This window comes from Camelus dromedarius, chromosome 7, assembly GCF_036321535.1.
Source record: "Camelus dromedarius isolate mCamDro1 chromosome 7, mCamDro1.pat, whole genome shotgun sequence".
NCBI lineage: Eukaryota > Metazoa > Chordata > Mammalia > Artiodactyla > Camelidae > Camelus > Camelus dromedarius.
Window position 1 is genome coordinate 23,958,959 of NC_087442.1, and position 8,277 is coordinate 23,967,235.

At 40.4% G+C, this 8,277-nt stretch overlaps 1 non-coding gene across 1 annotated transcript; it reads right to left on the reverse strand.

The window, feature by feature from the left end:
* Positions 1-5,200: 5,200 nt before the first annotated feature.
* LOC116154164 (U6 spliceosomal RNA) lies at positions 5,201-5,307 on the reverse strand. The gene has a single exon (XR_004138048.1). It is a non-coding gene; the product is annotated as a U6 spliceosomal RNA (small nuclear RNA).
* Positions 5,308-8,277: the final 2,970 nt, after the last annotated feature.

Here is an 8,277-nt window from a genome sequence, read left to right on the forward strand (position 1 = left end):
CTTCCACCCCATGAGAAAACTGTAATTTATGATTGTAAGACAGGAAGAGAAAATCTCAGGGAAATCCAGAACACATCTGCTCAGATGTGAGTGAAAAGGGAACATGCTGAGATGGAAGACCACCAGTGAATGTGTATAAACGATGGTAAATATTTATCAAATATACTCTGTGTGCTGGGGACTGCACTGTGAGCTCTACATGTATTACATCATTTGACCTATTATGACTGGTGTCTATGTCATGATATTCATGTCGGGATATAGAAGCTACAACATTCTGGTAGGTTTCCTGCTACTTTCTGTCTTCCTGGGTTGGCAGTGGGGAGTTGTATGTTTGGGCTGGGAGAAGAGATAATTTATACTCCACTGCGGTGCTTTCTGTTATGGGTAGAACTGTCCCCCTAAAATTCATTTGTTGGAGTCTTCATCCCCTGTACCTCAGAATATGACCTTATTTGGAAATAGGGTCGGTGTAGAGGTAATCAGTTAAGATGAGGTAACACGGGAGTTGGCTAGAACCTAACTTTGGTTGTTTAAGGCACCCACTTCGTGGCACTTTGTTCTGGTAGCCCCAGCAATCTAATATACTTTCCCTGGGGCACTGACTTTCATGATTTTGAGGGTCATGTATCCTTTTGAAAATTTAAATAGAACAAAGGAAGTCCTTTCTCAAAAAATGCAAATAGCCCCAATTTCACGAGTTCACAGATGTTCCGCAGTCCATCTACAGATCCCACCCACTTCCAGGTCAGACTAAGAACCTTTGTCCTAGAGTCCATGTGACCTCACCAGACCCCTTTCTTAGGCAATGCGTCCTGAACACATGGCCCTGCACTGAACGTTTCCCATTAAAAGAACCACTCTTTACTGTGTGACGGCATCTTACAGCAACAGAAGGCAATTCTACCCTTAAGAGCTGGTCCCGTGGAGCTGTGACTCACATCACAGCATTCATCTTAGAAATACTGTGGGCCTTGCCATAGTCCCCTGCTAAAATGTACAGCTGCTTTTCTATATCCTTTTTCTTTTCTTGATTAAAACAATCTTTCTCTTGTAATTGTGCCATGTAATTTATAGGGCGAGGGTAGAAATAGGTGGGGTAAGCTGTTGCTGTTTTGGTGTGCTTTTGGGAAAGAACTTGAGCTCAAAGGGACTACTCTGATTTATATTTAAAACTCCAAATATAATTTTGGGGGGTGTGGGGTAAAAAGCACAGCAAAGAGACTGAGGAAGCGGTTCCTGGAAGGAGAGAAGGGCTCTTGCAGAGGATATGAGAAGAAGCCAAAAACTCACTTTGCTTCCTTCACACTCTCCTTGGCACCGCGAGGGTTTGCAAATATTCTGGGTCTCACGTCGTCTGTTCTGTATGCATGAGGCCGTAAGGCTTTATGAAGAGAAACGTAAAAACCACCTGCCTACATCCTTCCTGTGTGTGTTTGTAGCTGTGTCTTGCTCTCTAGGGGAGGGCTTTCCCTTCCTGCTCAAATAAGCCGTATCTCTGTTATTGTGGCGAGAACTCTGCAAAACTGTGTCTTCTGTTGTCCTTTTTCTAGCCACCAATAGAACTGCCCTTGCCATGGCTCCATGTCATCCTTGAAGGATGCCTTCTACCTGTGTTTATATAAGTTTTCTCTGTCGTTCACTTTGAGAAAGAGATCCTTTATCTTAACGTTGCCAATGCCCCTCATATATTGACTCACACGAGTGAGTCTATGTTGTTCAGCTGTCATTACTGTCGTCAAACTAACATTAAACACAGTCTGGCAGATAATCTGGTCCGCACATGGAATGAGATTTCAGAAACCCCATTGCTCCTGCCGTTTGCTGTCATGGGATAGAGGGATCGTCATTTAGGGTCCTTCCTCTCATGCAGCTCTTCCCCAAGACTGGCCTCTCTGTCTGGAGTGATCAATGATTTGTGCCTGTAGAGATCCTGCTTACTTTTAACCATCTAATGATGCCCATGCTGCCTCCAGGAAGCCCTTGTAGATCTCTCAACTGTAGGGGGTTTGGACATTTTATAATTTTCCTCAGTTCATAGTATGATACTCATCATGCATCTACCTTATGCCTATGACACTGGAAGGTCCAGAGGACAATGCCTGGCCTTCCTCATTTTGTGGTCTTTCTTAGTGCTTCACACAGGATGCTCACAGCAGGATGCTTTGAATTTTTTTTTCCCTGAAGCCTTTCTTACATTAATCAGAATTTGGGTTGACTTTTGAATTTGAGGTAGAAAGTAGTTTTTTCAGGTGCAACTTCAAGAATATAGGCAAAGGGACATGAAAGGAGATGCCAGTCAATATGATTTACTGAGATCTTACAGTATGCAGTGAAAATGTAGTGGGAATTTATAAGACAGGAAAATAGAGATTAAGGAAGGAAGTTGGGATAGGGGACATTTAGAATAAGATAAAGATTGTAAAATATTTAGATTTATATAGCAATTGGCTTTCAAGGAACTTAAGGGAATTACAGTAATACAGGCATAGATCAATCTGTTTCTATAAATTTCATATCACCAGAAACAACACAAATACCCGAACCAAGTAAGAATTCAGTTATTTGTGGGATGAAGATGTGAAGTACTTGGAATTTTGGAAGAAAGAGGGTTGATTAAGGAAGACTACTGGATGACACAAGGAGGGTAGCGAAAACCTTGGTTCTAGATTTTAGCCTTACTCAGTTTAAGGATGCTAGATGGAGGAGAGGAGTATACAATAATGGTAAAAGCTGATCAGATTATGATCTTCTCAGTAAAAAGGCAGATATGATGTTAGTATAAATGCAGATTATCAGCCCCTGGCTATAATCTGCTCCGTTACAGAAGTAGCAGCACTGCCCTTCCCAAAACTTGTGTTTTAGATATTCTATAATCTAACAAATCTGATAGTGGGAACTTTTCTTATTGCAGTAAAAACACCTGAAATGAGATCTACTCTTTTAATAAATGTTAAAGTGGACAATACAATGTTGCTAACCATAGCCACAGTGTTGTACAGCATATATATGGAACTTAATCATCTTGTGTTAACTTCTTTTTAAGACGTGCTTCTAGGCTGCTGTAAATCAAGACAGCCATTTCTTTCCTTAGGTCTCTCACTCTAGCTTCAAAAGAAACTCTGAATAATCCAGGGTGAGTAACCCTAACATAAGGCTGATAGTGTTCTTTTTCTCTGGGTGCACAAACGTGGGTACAGGAAGTTGTACAAAGGGACAGAAAATTATAGTGAAGGTGGAGGAGAGAAATAGCTCAGTGTCATTCTTATCAAAAACCAACTATCTACGTGTTGGTAAACAGCCCCATGGTGGGAAACTGGTGTGTGGGGAATGAGAAGGGCGATTTGGCTGAGAGCAGTGAGAAATGGGAGAAGAGGAGAGTAGGAGATAAGATCTGAGGGGAGTCCAGGGCCAGATCAGGAGGTGGTAAGCAGTTTGGGTTTGATTCTAAGTGTGATGCTTAGATGCTGGAAGCTTTTGAATAGAGGAGTGACATAACCTGATTTAGTTTTTACAAGCTCTGTCTGCCTGCTCCATGGAGAATGACATGTGGGAGGGCAGGCAGAGAAGCAAGCTGACTAGTGGGGAGGCTACTGCTTCCCCCTTGTTGAGGTGACAGTCAGTGATAACATATAGGATGGTAGCGGGAAGGCAGCAAACATGACTGGACTTGGGAAATGTTTTGATTGATCTAAGCTGACAAGACTTGCCGATAGATAAATTGCAGGGGAGGTGGAGAGAAAATTCAAAGATGGGTTTTTGGACTCAGTAACTGAGTTAGTAAGAGAAGACTGAAAGGAGCAGGCTCTGGAGGGCTGATGAAGGCTGCTGCTTTGGGTAGATGCCTAATAGACACCCAATGGGGGTGACGAGTAAGCTGTTGGATATCTGAGCCTGAGATTCAGGGGTAGGTCAGGGCTGGATATATACATTTGGTAGTCATTAACAGAGAGATGGTATTTGCATGCAAGGTCTAGATGAGGCCATATGGAAGAGTGTTGATAGAAGAGAGAATGGAGCCCTGGACTGAGTCTTGGGCACTTAAGTATTTAAAGATAGAAAGAGAAAAAGGAGCAAGCAAGCAAAGAAGCCTGAAAAGGAGAGGCTGCTGAAGGAGCAGAAGAATTAGGAAGGTAGATGTCAAAGACAAAAACATGGTAAATGCTGCTAGCAGGTTGAGAAAGATGAAGTTGGAGAGGTGACCACTGGGCAGGGCAAGATGGACATGCTGATAAATTGAAGTGTTGAGTAGATAGTAGGAGGTGAGGAAACTGAAACAGCTATGTCAACTGGTTTTAGCTATAAAGGGAGCAGTGGGTAGAAACAAGGAAAATGTATCCATTGTAACAGGAGGGAAAGTAGAAGTTAAGGGTATGGATGCAGGTCGGGGTTGACTTGATATTGAAAACAAGAAGTTGTTATCTTCAGATTACAAGAAAAAATGGAAAACAATTGTACTTTTCTTTTCAAAAGCATCCATCACCATATTGTTTCCTTGATGAAATGTTAGGTCACAGACGAATGAAAACAGCCGTGCGGCTTGTGAATACTCCCTTGGTGTAAGTTTGTTTCCATGTTTCATGTTCACACACAAGTATGTTTAAACCAGTCATTTTAGTTTTTAGAAAAGCTTTCTAGTCAATTCCATGCAAAAAGTACATAATACAAGCACATTTAAAAAGTTTTAAATTGCTGTTTGGCATCGACATGGAATGTAATTATGCTTCGATTACTATCTTCTGTCCCACATATCTCTCTGTAAATATAAAAAAATGCAACAGTGGAATATTCAGTGGTAACAGGTGATTCTATGAACGGTTATTCTTCTGAGCTGTTATGTAGTAATCATAAATAAACAAAACTCAGCTTGCTTTAGTCAGTCTCTTCAGATTGCAATATTCAGAATTTTAATGCTGTGTTCACCTCTGCTTTGCTTAGTAACAGTGGACTGGCAACTGAACTATTCCATGACCACTGTAATAAATAAAATTGTTGATGAAGGAAAAGCATTTTAAGAACTCAGTGTCTTCTTAATGAAGCGGTATTAATACATTTTCTTCCAATGTTTGTATCATAGTAAAATACATATAACACAGAATTTACCGTGCTAACCAATTTTAAATGAAGAGTTCGGTGGCATTAAACACATTCATGTTGTTGTGCAACCATCACCACCATTCATATCCAGAATTCTTTTCATAAAAATAGGAAATGCCTCCTGAATTTCTACAACATCATTGAGCAGGTGTCATGCTAATCTTCTGTGTATTGTTCCAATTTCAGTCTATGTGCTGCTGAAGTGAGCACCAGTACACAGTCTAATAAAAACACTTTTTTACATAAAGAAGAAGAAAATTACAGAGACTGTGCCTCTGACAAGCAAGATCTGTTTGATGATTATTGTGAAAATAAGGGTTTTGATCTATTCCACAATGCTTGGTATCAGAGAGTTGAGGCACGGAAGGGGACTAAAATACCTTTCGATTCTACACTCAAAGGCAGGATGTAGGAAAAGCTTGTCAGATCCAAAATGATCTTTTCTGTATTTTCCTAGTTTATCTGATCGAAAATGAAACAATTGAAAAATGACTCAAACCCAGATTAACTGAGTTCTTACTATATGCCAGGCACTGTGCTAAATAATATACAATGCATTGTCCAGCTTCATCCAGAAAGAATGCAATGAGGTAATTCTCTTATTTTCATTTTAAAGATAGTAAAACTAGGAGTCAGAAATGGCAGGATAATTAACTACCCGTGGTCTCACAACCATTGTGAGTGAAGGAGGTAGCTCTGGGTCAGTCTGACTGCACAGCTCTTGCTCTTGACCTCTGTGATCTGTTGTGTTGACTTCGAAGTGATGGCAGACCACATCTGCCCCCAATTTTTTTCAATTTATGGCCTTAGACAATCTCCCCAAACACATCCCATTCTTATGAACACACCATTTATTTGCTGGACAATGGTACCTCTTCCAGGTTTTGCACTGGACCCTCACACGTATTTCTAAGTGTTTTACAAGCAAACATTTTCTCTATGACTGCACTCAAGATCTGTGGTTTGGGAGGATGGGGAAAGATTTCATCAGCGTTCTGCAGTGCGGTTTCTCTGTATTCATGCTCATCACTGCTGACTTCTGAGATGATGGCTTTGAAATTAGAACATCTCTTGAACTATAACTGCTATGCCAGAAGACATCATTTAGAATTCAGTTTCGGCTCTGATATACAAACATGCCTGCATCTACATTCTGATCCTAACACCTGTTATGCACTAAGAGATATATCTACATCCAGAATTTGCCCTAATGGAGCCAGGTTATCATATACTATCTAATTCAGGAAGCCCTTAAATATTTGTTAGCCATTGGTGAGGTTTCTGCTTGCTTTACTCAGACTTTGTTTTGTGACTCCTGCTACTGTTACCTGGGAAGAACTCTCCGCTGTGGAAAGAGCATGGTTTTGGAAGACACCTGACCCTGGTTTGATTTTGAATGCTCTATTTTTTGCATATAATGCACAATTATGTTCAGCTTTTTTTAAATTTCTAAGATTACAGATGTAATTTTAGATTTGCCTATGATCAAGTAGAGGTTTATACAGCTGAGTGGAAATATATTTCATGTTTGTTGCTGGGGGGTGTAGTAGAGGGGCTTGGTAAAGGGCTTTAGTCTTGCCCCAACCAATCTATGCGGTAAAAGAAGCTGGTCTGGGTGAGCGCTCTGTTCCTCTCATGCTTCCTTCCTTCATGCACTCCTCTTCCTTCCTCTGAGCATCTTCCCCCCGCAGGCCTGCCCAGCCACAGATATCATCCCATAGATCAGGTTAGATGCACGAGGGCAGGTGGGCAGGAGGCTGCAAGTAGGGAATGACTTTCCTAATCCCCTTCCTTTTACTCCCCTCCTTACGCACTGGATTCTGTGCTACTGGAAAAGGTAGACAACTCTGCTGTCTCAGAAGCCAGGCTGACTTTTCATTTACCATTTTGCAAATACTGAGAGTATTGCTTTTTATTTATTTAAGAAAGTGTGGTATATACATACAATGGAATACTATTTGGCCTTAAAAAGGAAGGGAATTCTGCAATGTACTACCTACATATGAATGAACCTTGGGAACATTACGCTCAGTGAAATAACCCCATCACAGAAAGACAAATATTGCACGGATCCACTTATACAAAGTATCTACAGTAGTCACATTCATAGAACCAGAGTGGAATGGTGGTTGCAGGGGCTGAAGGGAGGAGGGAATGGGGAATTACTAAACAATGGGCAGAACGTTTCAGTTATGCAAGATGAATAAATTCTGGAGAGCTGCTGCACAACACTGCACCCGTAGTCAGCAATGCTGAATTTAAGAGGCTAGATCTCATGTTAAGTGTTCTTGCAGCAATAAAATAAAATTTAAAAAGCTTCTTTTTAAATCTAGATTTCCAGTGCAGAACGCTAGATTGCACTTGGGTTATGCTCAAAGCTCCAAAATGCATCTGGTCTCTCTAATCTGGCAATTTTTCATATCCAGAAAGTAAGTTAACTGTGTGGAGCTGAAGAGCTGAATTTCTGGGGCTTGGTTTGCTCTTTTAGATTATGTCACCCAGAAAAAAATTTCCAACTAAGTACCATAAACAAAATATTGTCTTCAAATCAGGGCTTTTCTTAAATAAATAAACTGAATTCTTAAAGATACATGTTATTTCCCATGTTATCATTTGGGAGATGAAATACTACTTTGAAATTTAAGTCTCCTCCTCTTGCCCCCAACTTTCAATTATTTTCTGAAGTTTGTGCCAAATATAATTCTTGGTCAAGCAGACGATGTTTCTTCAACATGAGCAATTCTCAATGTTTTCAGCTTTTAATTTTGTTGCCTCAATTTTTATTGTAATTTGGGTTTTCTGAGGCAGAATTGTTCTAAATGAGCACAGAAGTTTCCATTGTTTGGTGTCCTACAAAATGAGCACGCCTGAGTTGCAACCATTAAAGGCCTTCCATGGGTCAGTTTTTGTTATTGTTCCCCTGTCCGGTCCCCCACCTAAACTTTATTTTATACGAGTGAGCTAAGAAGAAGCAACTATTATTTGACCAATTTATTTAAATAAAAAATGAGTGACTAAGTGTCTCCCAGAAAGATGGCCGGAGGTGTTTTTAAATTCTGAATGCTACAACTAAATTTAGCCGAAGTGCACTGCTTTCTGAATGCTTCCAAAATGGAACACTGTGCTTTTGATTGTTGCTTTGGGAGCCTCATTAAGACTTTAAAAGGTCAAAGGAACAAG